The sequence below is a fragment of the Liolophura sinensis genome, chromosome 2, assembly GCF_032854445.1.
Source record: "Liolophura sinensis isolate JHLJ2023 chromosome 2, CUHK_Ljap_v2, whole genome shotgun sequence".
In the NCBI taxonomy this organism is placed as follows: domain Eukaryota; kingdom Metazoa; phylum Mollusca; class Polyplacophora; order Chitonida; family Chitonidae; genus Liolophura; species Liolophura sinensis.
The window spans coordinates 24655190-24671638 of NC_088296.1; the positions used below are offsets into that span (position 1 = coordinate 24655190).

The 16449-nt window shown below is 36.5% G+C and overlaps 1 protein-coding gene and 1 long non-coding RNA gene across 2 annotated transcripts in view; both read right to left on the bottom strand.

Annotated features, from left to right (window-relative positions):
* Nucleotides 1–16449, bottom strand: part of LOC135462708 (E3 ubiquitin-protein ligase Midline-1-like) — a 241656-nt gene that overhangs the window by 84490 nt on the left and 140717 nt on the right. The gene's annotated exons all lie outside the window — the stretch shown is intronic.
* Nucleotides 9982–12048, bottom strand: LOC135462711 (uncharacterized). The gene is made up of 3 exons (XR_010443481.1): nucleotides 11714–12048; nucleotides 10722–10820; nucleotides 9982–10081 (listed from the first exon to the last, which is right to left on the bottom strand). It is a non-coding gene; the product is annotated as an uncharacterized LOC135462711 (long non-coding RNA).

Sequence of the window (16449 nt, forward strand, 5' to 3'; positions counted from 1 at the left end):
TAATAACTTTACACTCAACAAAATGCTAAGCAATTCTTATTTAATAGACCCATTTTATGGTTTTAAAACCGTACGTGGTTTTTCGCAGTTTTTTTTTAAATTTTGCAGATGGGTAAAATATTTCCAGGGGACTTTAATAAGTGAAAGTCATTAAAATGTGCCCGAGATGAAAACGTGTTAGAAAGCTACCATTGCAGAAAGGCTATCACGTCTTAATTTACTTCTACTGATCCTATAAACATGTTCATATTTTGTGAGTTCGAATACAGACCTGGCGTTGCTAACATATATAGGCGGCTGGAAATGGGCAGAGTCGTGTTCATTTCATTGCTCAATGTACTGATTTTCCAGTTCGCCTTTTGTATTTACAATGTCTATGTGTCTGTATATCACAGGCACTCATACACACTGGCCTTATTTTCTACAGTCGTCAAACGGAAAAACACTTTTCTTCGCTGTATAATGTCACCATACAGCATTTATCCAAGTCTAAAGTTTGATTTAGTGAACAGTAGATTAAAATAAACTCATGTCAAGCGGCTGTTTTATATTCATTGATATGTCTTGGCTTTAATATCTTAATATCACTATACACAACAAAATACTCAGCAATTATTATATTCTGTGTAGAGCATTTTTCTTAGTTTGGGCCAGTGGGTTTGGTGCTTAGTATAGGTTTTAAAATACAACGTGCAGTTGTCCAGAGAACCATCTCTGGTCAAGTTTTGTGGGTGGCCTAACATTAGTATATCACGTACCTTATCCTTAACACTGACATCAGCACCCTTCTCCAGCAGGAAACGAACAACATCTTCATTGTTTTTCCGGGCTGCAATGTGCAAAGGGGTCGACCCATACTGTGCAAAGTAAAAAAAATGTAATACTTGAAAGGCTACTTCAGTAAAAATTCTATTAATGACAAATTGACTAATAATTAATGTAACTACACCTGTTAATACGGGGAATATACAAACAATACGAATGTGAGCTTTTTTGGTGGCATATAAATATAAGCGTTAAGTCCGACATTCCTATAAGGCATTGGGAATGCGCTTTGTACTTGCTGGGCTGGAATATGTAAACTACAGGGCCTGTTTATTTCTGTTGCCATGCCACTGATTTTCCAGTTCGCCGTTTGTATTGAGAATGTCTGTTTATCTGTATATAACAGGCACACATACACGCTGGCCTCATTTCCTACAGTCGTCAAACGCAGAAACACTTTTCTTCGTTGTATAATGTCACCATATAATATTTATCCAAGTCAAAAGTTTGATTTAGTGAACAGTAGATTAAAATAAACTCATGTCAATCGGATGTTTTATGTTCATGGATATGTTTTGGCTTTAATAGCTTAATAACCTTATACACAACAAAATACTCAACAAGTTCGCAGATGGGTGAAATATTTCCAGATGTTTTGAAGAAGTCAAAGGCATTAAAATGGGCCCGAGCTCTAACTGTGCCTGCCCAAGAACTAACACGGTAAAATTTTAATAAGTAACGTAACTTACATCGCTGTTCTACAAAAAAACAGAATAAGTATGCCCCGTCAATCCAAAGATGGAAGTTTGAAATATTCACACTTATTATATCCTGTGTGGAGCAGTTTTCTTAGTTGGGGCCATTGGGCTTTTGGCCTAGTATAGGCCTTGAAATACAAAGTGCAGTTGTCACGTAAGGAAACTGCATGAAAAGGCACCATCTCCCGTCAAGTTATGTGTCCGTCCTCCTGTCAGTATATAACGTACCTTATCCTGTACATTAATATCAGCACCCTTCTCCAGCAACAAACAAACAACATCTACATTGTTTTTCCAAGCTGCATAGACCAAAGGGGTCCACTCATCCTGTGCAAAGTAAACATAATGTAATACTTGAAAAGCTACTTTAGTAGAAATGTTCTTAATGCCAAAGTCACTTATAATGAATCTGATCAAAGGTTTGCTATGACGTAGTTTTCACACATGTAGATCTCAGGTAAGGAAATGACACGAAACTTTACCTACCTCAGCTAATCTACCTTAATTCGCTATAATAATGTTTGTAAATAAAAAAGTTCACACGATAGCAATTAAACTATTCATTAACTCTTATCAACTCAGCCAAAAATTGTGAAGATCTTACATATAAACGTACAGGTCAACCGAATATTCACCTAATAGCGTACAAGAAATGGAGACAAAATGTGGACTTTTGAATTTTCTTTCCTTCATGAGCAATGCAAACCATCCTTTTAAATTGATCTTATTAAATTATTAACTGGCAGCTCACGATATTCTTACGTTTTTCTTGGTTTTGCAATTTTGCACAAATCCTTATACATGTTATGAGCTGATTTTCATTTTATAAAGATAAGTGAGAAAGCTATAATTACAGAAAGGCTATCACGTCTTAATTTTCTTCTACTAATCTATAAAATAATATTCATATTTTATGAGTTGGAATAAAGACCTGAGTGAGTAAGTCGTTGTTGACAATTATATGCGGCTGGAAATGGGCAGAAGCGTGTTCATTTCACTTCTCAATGTACTGATTTTCCAGTTCACCTTTTATATTCACTATGTCAATGTATCTGTATATCACAGGCACTCATACACACTGGCGTTTTGTCCCACAGTCGTCAAACGCAGAAACACTTTTCTTCGCTGTATAATGTCACCATATAATATTCATCCAGGTCAAAAGTTGGATTTATTGAACAGTAAATTAATGAAAAAACTCATGTCAAGTGGATGTTTTATATTCTTTGATATATTTTGGTTTTAATAGCTTAATAACCTTATACACAACAAAATACTCGGCAATTCTTATCGAAAAGACTCATATTATGGTTTCTTAAAATAAAACGTGTAGTTGTCCAGAGGACCATCTCTCGTCAAGTTTTGTGGGTGGCCTAACATTAGTATATCACGTACCTTATTCTGCACACTGACATCAGCACCCTTCTCCAGCAAGAAACGAACAACATCTTCATTGTTTTTCCAGGCTGCAATGTGCAAAGGGGTCGACCCATTCTGTGCAAAGTAAAAATAATGTAATACTTTAACTGCTACTTCAGTAAAAATGCTATGAAAGACAAGTTGACTAATAAATAATTTAGCTACACCTGTTAATACAGGGAAGGTAATAAAATAGAACTGCGGGCCATTGTGGTGGCGTATAAGGCATTGGAAATGCGCTTTGTACTTGCTGGGCTGGAATATGTAAACTACAGGGCCTGTTCATTTCTGTTGCCATATGATTTTCCAGTTCGCCGTTTGTATTCACTATGTCTATGTGTCTGTATGTCAAGGGCGCTCATACACACTGGCCTCATTTCCTACAGTCATCAAACGGAAAAACACTTTTCTTCGCTGTAAAATTTCAATATATGACATTTATCCAAGTCAAAAATTTGATTAATTGAACAGTAGATTTAAAAAAGAAACTCACGCGGTTGATTTATATTTATGAGTATGTTTTGGCTTTAATAGCTTAATAACCTTATACACCACAAAATAGTCAGCAATTCTTATCAAAAACACTCATATTATGGTTTTAAAATTGTACGTGGTTTTTCTCTTTTTTTTCTAATTTTGCAGAAGGGTGAAATATTCCCAGGGGATTTTAAGAAGTGAAAGTCAGAAAAATGTACCCGAGTTCTAACTAAAATACTGTGCCTGCCAAAGAACTAAGGCGGTAAAAAGCCATTAAGAAACGTAACTTACATCGCCGTTCTAGATGAACTGGTTATATAATATGCGTCGACCTTCTAAAGATGAAAGTTTGAAATATTCACACTTATTATATCCTGTGAAAGCATTTTTTTTTTAGTTGGGGCCAGTGGGTTTGGTGCCAAGTACTGGTCTTAAAATACAACGTGCAGCTGTCACGTCAGAAAACTGCATGACAAAGCGCCATTTATCGTAAAGTTTTGTGGCCGACCTCGCCTCAGTATGTCACGTACTTTATTTTGTTCATTGACAACAGCACCCTTCTCCAGCAGGAAACGAACAACATCTACACTGTTTTCCTGAGCTGCATGGTACAAAGGGGTCCACCCATCCTGTGCAAAGTAAACATAATGTAATACTTTAACTGCAACTTCAGTAAAAATGCTGTGAATGACAAATTGACTAATAATTAATTTAGCTACACCTGTTAATACAGGGAAAGTAAAAAAATAGAAGTGCGGGCCATTGTGGTGGCGTATAAGGCATTGGAAATGCGCTTTGTACTTGCTGGCCTGGAATAAGTAAACTACAGGGCCTGTTCATTTCTGTTGCCATGCTACTGATTTTCCAGTTCGCCGTTTGTATTCACTATGTCTATGTGTCTGTATGTCAAGGGCGCTCATACACACTGGCGTTATTTCCCACAGTCGTCAAACGGAGAAACACTTTTCTTCGCTGTATAATGTCACCATATAATATTTATCCAAGTCAAAAGTTTGGTTAAGTGAACAGTAGATTAAAATAAACTGATGTCAATCGGATGTTTTATATACATGGATATGTTTTGGCTTTAATAGCTTAATAGCCTTATTCACAACAAAATACTCAACAAGTTCGCAGATGGGTGAAATATTTCCAGATGTTTTGAAGAAGTCAAAGGCATTAAAATGTGCCCGAGCTTTAACTGTGCCTACCCAAGAACTAACACGGTAACATTTTAATAAGTAAAGTAACTTACATCGCTGTTCTACAAAAAAACAGAGAAAGTATGCCTCGTCATTCCACAGATGGAAGTTAGAAATATTAACACTTATTATATCCTGTGTGGAGCATTTTTCTTAGTTGGAGCCATTGGGTTTTTGAAATACAAAGTGCAGTTGTCACCTAAGTAAACTGCATGATAAAGCACCATTACCCGTCAGGTTTTGTGGCCGGCCTCCTATCAGCATATAACGTACCTCATCCTGTAAACTGACATCAGCACCCTTCTCCAGCAGGAAACGAACAACATCTTCATTGTTTTCCCGGACTGCAATGTGCAAAGGGGTCGACCCATACTGTGCAAAGTAAAAATAATGTAACACTTGAAAGGCTACTTCAGTAAAAATTCTATTAATGACAAATTGACTAATAATTAATGTAACTACACCTGTTAATACGGGGAATATACAAACAATACGAATGTGAGCTTTTTTGGTGGCGTATAAATATAAGCGTTAATTCCGACATTCCTATAAGCAATTGGAAATGCGCTTTGTATTTGCTGGCCTGGAATATGTAAACTACAGGGCCTGTTCATTTCTGTTGCCATGCTACTGATTTTCCAGTTCGCCGTTTGTATTCACTATGTCTATTTGTCTGTATGTCAAGGGCGCTCATACACACTGGCGTTATTTCCCACAGTCGTCAAACGGAGAAACACTTTTCTTCGCTGTATAATGTCACCATATAATATTTATCCAAGTCAAAAGTTTGATTTAGTGAACAGTAGATTAAAATAAACTGATGTCAATCGGATGTTTTATATACATGGATATGTTTTGGCTTTAATAGCTTAATAGCCTTATTCACAACAAAATACTCAACAAGTTCGCAAATGGGTGAAATATTTCCAGATGTTTTGAAGAAGTCAAAGGCATTAAAATGTGCCCGAGCTTTAACTGTGCCTGCCCAAGAACTAACACGGTAACATTTTAATAAGTAAAGTAACTTACATCGCTGTTCTACAAAAAAACAGAGAAAGTATGCCTCGTCATTCCAAAGATGGAAGTTTGAAATATTCACACTTATTATATCCTGTGTGGAGCATTTTTCTTAGTTGGAGCCATTGGGTTTTTGAAATACAAAGTGCAGTTGTCACCTAAGTAAACTGCATGACAAAGCACCATTACCCGTCAGGTTTTGTGGCCGGCCTCCTATCAGCATATAACGTACCTCATCCTGTAAACTGACATCAGCGCCCTTCTCCAGCAGGAAACGAACAACATCTTCATTGTTTTCCAGGGCTGCAATGTGCAAAGGGGTCGACCCATACTGTGCAAAGTAAAAAAAATGTAACACTTGAAAGGCTACTTCAGTAAAAATTCTATTAATGACAAACTGACTAATAATTAATGTAACTACACCTGTTAATACGGGGAATATACAAACAATACGAATGTGAGCTTTTTTGGTGGCGTATAAATATAAGCGTTAATTCCGACATTCCTATAAGCAATTGGAAATGCGCTTTGTACTTGCTGGCCTGGAATATGTAAACTACAGGGCCTGTTTATTTCTGTTGCCATGCCACTGATTTTCCAGTTCGCCGTTTGTATTGAGAATGTCTGTTTATCTGTATATAACAGGCACACATACACGCTGGCCTCATTTCCTACAGTCGTCAAACGCAGAAACACTTTTCTTCGTTGTATAATGTCACCATATAATATTTATCCAAGTCAAAAGTTTGATTTAGTGAACAGTAGATTAAAATAAACTCATGTCAATCGGATGTTTTATGTTCATGGATATGTTTTGGCTTTAATAGCTTAATAACCTTATACACAACAAAATACTCAACAAGTTCGCAGATGGGTGAAATATTTCCAGATGTTTTGAAGAAGTCAAAGGCATTAAAATGGGCCCGAGCTCTAACTGTGCCTGCCCAAGAACTAACACGGTAAAATTTTAATAAGTAACGTAACTTACATCGCCGTTCTACAAAAAAACAGAGAAAGTATGCCTCGTCATTCCACAGATGGAAGTTTGAAATATTAACACTTATTATATCCTGTGTGGAGCATTTTTCTTAGTTGGAGCCATTGAGTTTTTGAAATACAAAGTGCAGTTGTCACCTAAGTAAACTGCATGACAAAGCACCATTACCCGTCAGGTTTTGTGGCCGGCCTCCTATCAGCATATAACGTACCTCATCCTGTAAACTGACATCAGCGCCCTTCTCCAGCAGGAAACGAACAACATCTTCATTGTTTTCCCGGACTGCAATGTGCAAAGGGGTCGACCCATACTGTGCAAAGTAAAAATAATGTAACACTTGAAAGGCTACTTCAGTAAAAATTCTATTAATGACAAATTGACTAATAATTAATGTAACTACACCTGTTAATACGGGGAATATACAAACAATACGAATGTGAGCTTTTTTGGTGGCGTATAAATATAAGCGTTAATTCCGACATTCCTATAAGCAATTGGAAATGCGCTTTGTATTTGCTGGCCTGGAATATGTAAACTACAGGGCCTGTTCATTTCTGTTGCCATGCTACTGATTTTCCAGTTCGCCGTTTGTATTCACTATGTCTATTTGTCTGTATGTCAAGGGCGCTCATACACACTGGCGTTATTTCCCACAGTCGTCAAACGGAGAAACACTTTTCTTCGCTGTATAATGTCACCATATAATATTTATCCAAGTCAAAAGTTTGATTAAGTGAACAGTAGATTAAAATAAACTGATGTCAATCGGATGTTTTATATACATGGATATGTTTTGGCTTTAATAGCTTAATAGCCTTATTCACAACAAAATACTCAACAAGTTCGCAGATGGGTGAAATATTTCCAGATGTTTTGAAGAAGTCAAAGGCATTAAAATGTGCCCGAGCTTTAACTGTGCCTGCCCAAGAACTAACACGGTAACATTTTAATAAGTAAAGTAACTTACATCGCTGTTCTACAAAAAAACAGAGAAAGTATGCCTCGTCATTCCAAAGATGGAAGTTTGAAATATTCACACTTATTATATCCTGTGTGGAGCATTTTTCTTAGTTGGAGCCATTGGGTTTTTGAAATACAAAGTGCAGTTGTCACCTAAGTAAACTGCATGACAAAGCACCATTACCCGTCAGGTTTTGTGGCCGGCCTCCTATCAGCATATAACGTACCTCATCCTGTAAACTGACATCAGCGCCCTTCTCCAGCAGGAAACGAACAACATCTTCATTGTTTTCCCGGGCTGCAATGTGCAAAGGGGTCGACCCATACTGTGCAAAGTAAAAATAATGTAACACTTGAAAGGCTACTTCAGTAAAAATTCTATTAATGACAAATTGACTAATAATTAATGTAACTACACCTGTTAATACGGGGAATATACAAACAATACGAATGTGAGCTTTTTTGGTGGCGTATAAATATAAGCGTTAATTCCGACATTCCTATAAGCAATTGGAAATGCGCTTTGTACTTGCTGGCCTGGAATATGTAAACTACAGGGCCTGTTTATTTCTGTTGCCATGCCACTGATTTTCCAGTTCGCCGTTTGTATTGAGAATGTCTGTTTATCTGTATATAACAGGCACACATACACACTGGCCTCATTTCCTACAGTCGTCAAACGGAGAAACACTTTTCTTCGTTGTATAATGTCACCATATAATATTTATCCAAGTCAAAAGTTTGATTTAGTGAACAGTAGATTAAAATAAACTCATGTCAATCGGATGTTTTATGTTCATGGATATGTTTTGGCTTTAATAGCTTAATAACCTTATACACAACAAAATACTCAACAAGTTCGCAGATGGGTGAAATATTTCCAGATGTTTTGAAGAAGTCAAAGGCATTAAAATGGGCCCGAGCTCTAACTGTGCCTGCCCAAGAACTAACACGGTAAAATTTTAATAAGTAACGTAACTTACATCGCTGTTCTACAAAAAAACAAAATAAGTATGCCCCGTCAATCCAAAGATGGAAGTTTGAAATATTCACACTTATTATATCCTGTGTGGAGCAGTTTTCTTAGTTGGGGCCATTGGGTTTTTGGCCAAGTATAGGCCTTGAAATACAAAGTGCAGTTGTCACGTAAGGAAACTGCATGAAAAGGCACCATCTCCCATCAAGTTATGTGTCCGTCCTCCTGTCAGTATATAACGTACCTTATCCTGTACATTAATATCAGCACCCTTCTCCAGCAACAAACAAACAACATCTACATTGTTTTTCCAAGCTGCATAGATCAAAGGGGTCCACTCATCCTGTGCAAAGTAAACATAATGTAATACTTGAAAAGCTACTTTAGTAGAAATGTTCTTAATGCCAAAGTCACGTTTAATGAATCTGATCAAAGGTTTGCTATGACGTAGTTTTCACACATGTAGATCTCAGGTAAGGAAATGACACGAAACTTTACCTACCTCAGCTAATCTACCTTAATTCGCTATAATAATGTTTATAAATAAAAAAGTTCACACGATAGCAATTAAACTATTCATTAACTCTTATCAACTCAGCCAAAAATTGTGAAGATCTTACATGTAAACGTACAGGTCAACCGAATATTCACCTAATAGCGTACAAGAAATGGAGACAAAATGTGGACTTTTGAATTTTCTTTCCTTCAAGAGCAATGCAAACCATCCTTTAAAATTGATCTTATTAAATTATTAACTGGCAGCTCACGATATTCTTACGTTTTTCTTGGTTTTGCAATTTTGCACAAATCCTTATACATGTTATGAGCTGATTTTCATTTTATAAAGATAAGTGAGAAAGCTATAATTGCAGAAAGGCTATCACGTCTTAACTTTCTTCTACTAATCTATAAAATAATGTTCATATTTTATGAGTTGGAATAAAGACCTGAGTGAGTAAGTCGTTGTTGACAATTATATGCGGCTGGAAATGGGCAGAAGCGTGTTCATTTCACTTCTCAATGTACTGATTTTCCAGTTCACCTTTTATATTCACTATGTCAATGTGTCTGTATATCACAGGCACTCATACACACTGGCGTTATTTCCCACAGTCGTCAAACGCAGAAACACTTTGCTTCGCTGTATAATGTCACCATATAATATTCATCCAGGTCAAAAGTTGGATTTATTGAACAGTAAATTAATGAAAAAACTCATGTCAAGTGGATGTTTTATATTCATTGATGTATTTTGGCTTTAATAGCTTAATAATTTTATACACAACAAAATACTCGGCAATTCTTATCGAAAAGACTCATATTATGGTTTCTTAAAATAAAACGTGTAGTTGTCCAGAGGACCATCTCTCGTCAAGTTTTGTGGGTCGCCTAACATTAGTATATCACGTACCTTATTCTGTACACTGACATCAGCACCCTTCTCCAGCAAGAAACGAACAACATCTTCATTGTTTTTCCAGGCTGCAATGTGCAAAGGGGTCGACCCATTCTGTGCAAAGTAAAAATAATGTAATACTTTAACTGCTACTTCAGTAAAAATGCTATGAAAGACAAGTTGACTAATAAATAATTTAGCTACACCTGTTAATACAGGGAAGGTAAAAAAATAGAACTGCGGGCCATTGTAGTGGCGTATAAGGCATTGGAAATGCGCTTTGTACTTGCTGGGCTGGAATAAGTAAACCACAGGGCCTGTTCATTTCTGTTGCCATGCTACTGATTTTCCAGTTCGCCGTGTGTATTCACTATGTCTATGTGTCTGTATGTCAAGGTTGCTCATACACACTGGCCTCAAGTTCTACGGTTGTCAAACGGAAAAACACATTTCTTCGCTGTATAATGTCACCATATAATATTTATCCAAGTCAAAAGTGAACAGTAAATTTAAAAAAAAATACTTATGTCAAGCGAATGTTTTATATTCATTGATATGTCTTGGCTTTAACATCTTAAAAACACTATCCACAACAAAATACTCAGCAATTATTATATTCTGAGTAGAGCATTTTTCTTAGTTTGGGCGAGTGGGCTTGGTGCTTAGTATAGGTTTTAAAATACAATGTGCAGTTGTCCAGAGGACCATCTCTGGTGAAGTTTTGTGGGTGGCCTAACATTAGTATATCACGTACCTTATTCTGTACACTGACATCAGCACCCTTCTCCAGCAGGAAACGAACAACATCTTCATTGTTTTCCCGGGCTGCAATGTGCAAAGGGGTCGACCCATACTGTGCAAAGTAAAAATAATGTAACACTTGAAAGGCTACTTCAGTAAAAATTCTATTAATGACAAATTGACTAATAATTAATGTAACTACACCTGTTAATACGGGGAATATACAAACAATACGAATGTGAGCTTTTTTGGTGGCGTATAAATATAAGCGTTAATTCCGACATTCCTATAAGCAATTGGAAATGCGCTTTGTACTTGCTGGCCTGGAATATGTAAACTACAGGGCCTGTTCATTTCTGTTGCCATGCTACTGATTTTCCAGTTCGCCGATTGTATTGACAATGTCTGTTTATCTGTATATCACAGGCACACATAAACACTGGCCTCATTTCCTACAGTCGTCAAACGGAAAAACACTTTTCTTCGCTGTATAATGTCACCATATAATATTTATCCAAGTCAAAAGTTTGATTTAGTGAACAGTAGATTAAAATAAACTCATGTCAATCGGATGTTTTATATTCATGGATATGTTTTGGCTTTAATAGCTTAATAACCTTATACACAACAAAATACTCAACAAGTTCGCAGATGGGTGAAATATTTCCAGATCTTTTGAAGAAGTCAAAGGCATTAAAATGTGCCCAAGCTCTAACTGTGCCTGCTCAAGAACTAACACGGTAAAATTTTAATAAGTAACGTAACTTACATCGCCGTTCTACAAAAAACAGATAAAGTATGCCTCGTCATTCCAAAGATGGACGTTTGAAATATTCACACTTATTATATCCTGTGTGGAGCATTTTTCTTAGTTGGGGCCATTGGGTTTTTGGCCTAGTATAGGCCTTGAAATACAAAGTGCAGTTGTCACGTAAGGAAACTGCATTGAAAGGCACTATCTCCCGTCAAGTTATGTGTCCGTCCTCCTGTCAGTATATAACGTACCTTATCCTGTACATTAATATCAGCACCCTTCTCCAGCAGCAAACAAACAACATCTACATTGTTTTTCCAAGCTGCATAGAGCAAAGGGGTCCACTCATCCTGTGCAAAGTAAACATAATGTAATACTTGAAAAGCTACTTTAGTAGAAATGTTCTTAATGCCAAAGTCACGTATAATGAATCTGATCAAAGGTTTGCTATGACGTAGTTTTCACACATGTAGATCTCAGGTAAGGAAATGACACGAAACTTTACCTACCTCAGCTAATCTACCTTAATTCGCTATAATAATGTTTGTAAATAAAAAAGTTCACACGATAGCAATTAAACTATTCATTAACTCTTATCAACTCAGCCAAAAATTGTGAAGATCTTACATGTAAACGTACAGGTCAACCGAATATTCACCTAATAGCGTAAAAGAAATGGAGACAAAATGTGGACTTCTGAATTTTCTTTCCTTCATGAGCAATGCAAACCATCCTTTTAAATTGATCTTATTAAATTATTAACTGGGAGCTCACGATATTCTTACGTTTTTCTTGGTTTTGCAATTTTGCACAAATCCTTATACATGTTATGAGCTGATTTTCATTTTATAAAGATAAGTGAGAAAGCTATAATTACAGAAAGGCTATCACGTCTTAATTGTCTTCTACTAATCTATAAAAAAATATTCATATTTTATGAGTTGGAATAAAGACCTGAGCGTGTAAGGCGTTGTTGACATTTGTATGCGGCTGGAAATGGGCAGAAGCGTGTTCATTTCACTTCTCAATGTACTGGCTTTCCAGTTCACCTTGTGTATTCTCTATGTCGATGTATCTGTATTTCACAGGCACACATACACACTACTACAGAAAGACGTTATAAAATATGCATCGTTTTTCTAAAGATGGAAGTTTGAAATGTATACACTTATATCCTATGTGGAGCAAACTTATTTACTTGCAGATTTGGCGCACAGAGCAGGTCTTGAAATTCAAGGCTCAATTTACACGTGAGTAAAAGAAGTTGACATTGTACAATCTGCCCTAAAGCTCACATCACATCACCGGTCTCACATCAGTACTTCACGCACTACATTCTCTACATTGACATCAGCACCCTTCTCCAGCAAGAAAGGAACAATCTCTACATTGTTTTCTTGAGCTGCATACTGCAAAGGAGTCCGCCCATCCTGTGCAAAGTAAACATAATGTAATACCTGAACGGCTACTTCAGTAAAAATACAATGAATGACAAATTCACTAATAATTAATGTAGCTACACCTGTTAACACGAGGAATGTAAAAATAATGCAAATGTAAGCTAATGTGGTGGCGTATAAGACATTTGGGGTGTGTTTTGTACTTGCTGGCTTGGCGTAAGTAATACACAGAGCCTGTTCATTTCTGTTCCCAGTGTACTGATTTTCGAGTTCTCCTTTTGAAATGACTATGTTTGTATGTTTGTATATCCCAGGCACTCATACACACTCCATGGTGTTATTTTCTACAGTCGTCAGACGGAAAACCACTTTTCTTCGCTGTATAATGTCACACTGTAAAATTTATCCAAGTTAAAAGTTTGATTTAGTAAACATTAGATTTAAATAAACTCATGCCAAGCGGCTGTTTTATATTCATGGATATGTTTTGGCTATAGTAATTTAATGAACTTATATAAAAAAATGCTCAGCAATTCTTGTCAAAATGACTAATATTATGGTTTTAAAACCCCTCTAAGTACTAAGTATGGTGCCAACTACACCAAGCTAAGAAAACTGCATAGGAGACGCGTTATTGTTTCTTTCGTCCATTACTGAACAACTGCATCTGCATAATAATCCTTGAGACATCTTGTCTGATTTACTGTTGGGATAGTGTGAGCGAACAATTTTACCTGTTAAGGCCGAATATCTTGAGATCTATTAAACAACCTTTTGGGTGGAACGCTCTGAAAGTAGCTGGTTATCCCTAGACAACCTTCTACAAGTGACAGTTACGTGCTAATCACAAGGACCTTTGGACAGTACAGTCAAGTCTTTATCAAGTCCTATGAAAATGCCACTGAACTAGCAGTCATGTAAGATTTTTCTAATGTATCCATGTTCCAAGTCCTGTTGCCTGATGTTACCTAATGTCCACTGCTCATCGTAGAATGTTGCACTCGACATTCTTCTCGCGATATCAAGGATCCAGAGTCATCATCAAAACAATGGATGAGCTCTGGCTTCTCCATAGCATAGGATCGTCTTCATCAAAGAATGCTACATCCATTAAGAAATAATTTGCTTCAGGTTCCATTCAAGTATTAATGGAACGAGTGCATTTTAATGTAGTAGTTTAGCAGTCTTCAATTATCAATTGGCAAAAACCCTATGTGATGTCACTGTTTAGATTATGGTCAGAAAGGGCCACTAAAACAGCCAGTGTTTTAAAAGCCGTTTAACAGATTGAGAAAATTTGAAAAAAAAAAATGATTTTGTCTGACATACACTTCAAAGTGTGCGTTCTTTTTGTTTTGTTTAACTTTTCAGTAGACATTTACACTCTGCAAAGGGTATTATGGACTAATTTGGTCTGTAAACTTTGTGATTGGCGGGTACTTTCAATTAACAGTATTTTTGAATTCAAGTCAAAAAGATGATCAAAAGTTTGCTATGACGTAGTTTTGAGACATGTAGATCTCAGGTAAGGAAATGACACCAACGTATACTTACCTCAGCTAATCTACCTTAACTCGCTGTAAAAATGGGTGTAAAATAAAAACGTACAAACCCTAGCAATTAAACTATTCATGCACTGTTATCAACAGAGCCGAAAATCTTGAAGATCTTACAAGTGAATGTATAGGTCAACCCGACTATTCACCTAATACAAACAATGAAGACAAAATGCGGATTGCTGAATTTTATTTGCTTCATTAAAAATACAAACCGTCCTTTTAAATTGGCCTCCTTAAATTAAACACTAAGGAGTTCACGATATACTGACCTTTCTCTTGCTGTTTGTAGGTTGCGAAAAACCTTATACATGTTAAAAAGTGATTATTCATTTTATGAAAATGTGTTAGAAAGCGACCATTGAGGAAAGGCTATAACATCTTAATTTACTTCTACTGATCCTGTAAACATGTTGATATTTTATGAGTTTGAATAAAGACCTAAGCGTGTAAGAGTTGTTGACATTTGTATGCGGCTGGAAATGGGCAGAAGCGTGCTCATTTTATTGCTCAATGTACTGATTTTCCAGGTCGCCTTTTATATTCACTATGTCAATGTGTCGGTATATCACAGGCACTCGTACACACTGGCGTTATTTCCCACAGTCGTCAAACGCAGAAACACTTTTCTTCGCTGTATATTGTCACCATACAATATTCATCCAGGTCAAAAGTTAGATTTAATGAACAGTAGATTAATAAGAAACTTATGTCAAGCGGATGATTTATATTCATTTATATCCTTTGGCTTTAATAGCTTAATAACCTTATACATAACAAAATGCTTGGCAGTTCTTATCGAAAAGACTCATATTATGGTTTTAAAACCGTACTTAAAATTACCCTGTTCTTTTTTTTCTAAGTTCGCAGATGGCTGAAATATTTCCAGGGGTTTTCAAGAAGTAAAAGTCATTAAAATATGCCAGATCTCTAAGTGTAATACATTGCCTGCCTAAGAACTAAGGCGGTAAAAGGTCATTAAGTAACGTAACTTACATCGCCGTTCTATAAGAACTGGTTATAAAATATGCGTCGTCCGTCTAAAGATGGACGTTTGAAATATTTACACTTATTATATTCTGTGTAGAGCATTTTTCCTAGTTTGGGCAAGTAGGTTTGGTGCTTAGCATAAGTCTTAAAATACAACGTGCAGTTGTCCAGAGGACCATCTCTGGTCAAGTTTTGTGGGAGGCCTAACATTAGTATATCACGTACCTTATTCTGTACACTGACATCAGCACCCTTCTCCAGCAGGAAACGAACAACATCTACACTGTTTTGCCCGGCTGCAATGTGCAAATAGGTCGACCCATCCTGTGCAAAGTTAAAATAATGTAATACTTGAACGGCTACTTCAGTAAAAATGCTATGAATGACAAATTGACTAGTAAAAAATGAAGCTACACCTGTTAAAACGGGGAATATAAAAACAATACGAATGTGAGCTATTTTGGTGGCGTATAAGGCATTGGAAATGCGCTTTGTACATGCTGGCCTGAAATAAGTAAACTACAGGGCCTGTTTATTTCTGTTGCCATGCTACTGATTTTCCAGTTCGCTGTTTGTATTCACTATGTCTATGTGTCTGTATGTCAAGGGCGCTCATACACACTGGTCTCTTTTTCCACAGTCGTCAAACGCAAAAGCACTTTTCTTCGCTGTATATTGTGACCATACAATATTCATCCAGGTCAAAAGTTTTTTTTTTTTTTTTTTTTTTTTTTTTGATTGGTGTTTTACGCCGTACTCAAGAATATTTCACTTATACGACGGCGGCCAGCATTATGGTGGGTGGAAACCGGGCACGGCCCGGGGGAAACCCACGACCATCCGCAGGTTGCTGGCAGACCTTCTCACTAGGTCAAAAGTTAGATTTAATGAACAGTAGAACAATAAGAGTCTTATGTCAAGCGGATGTTTTATATTCATGGATATGTTTTGGTTTTAATAGCTTAATAACCTTATACATAACAAAATGCTCGGCAATTCTTATTGAAAAGACTCATATTATGGTTTTAAAACCGTATGTAA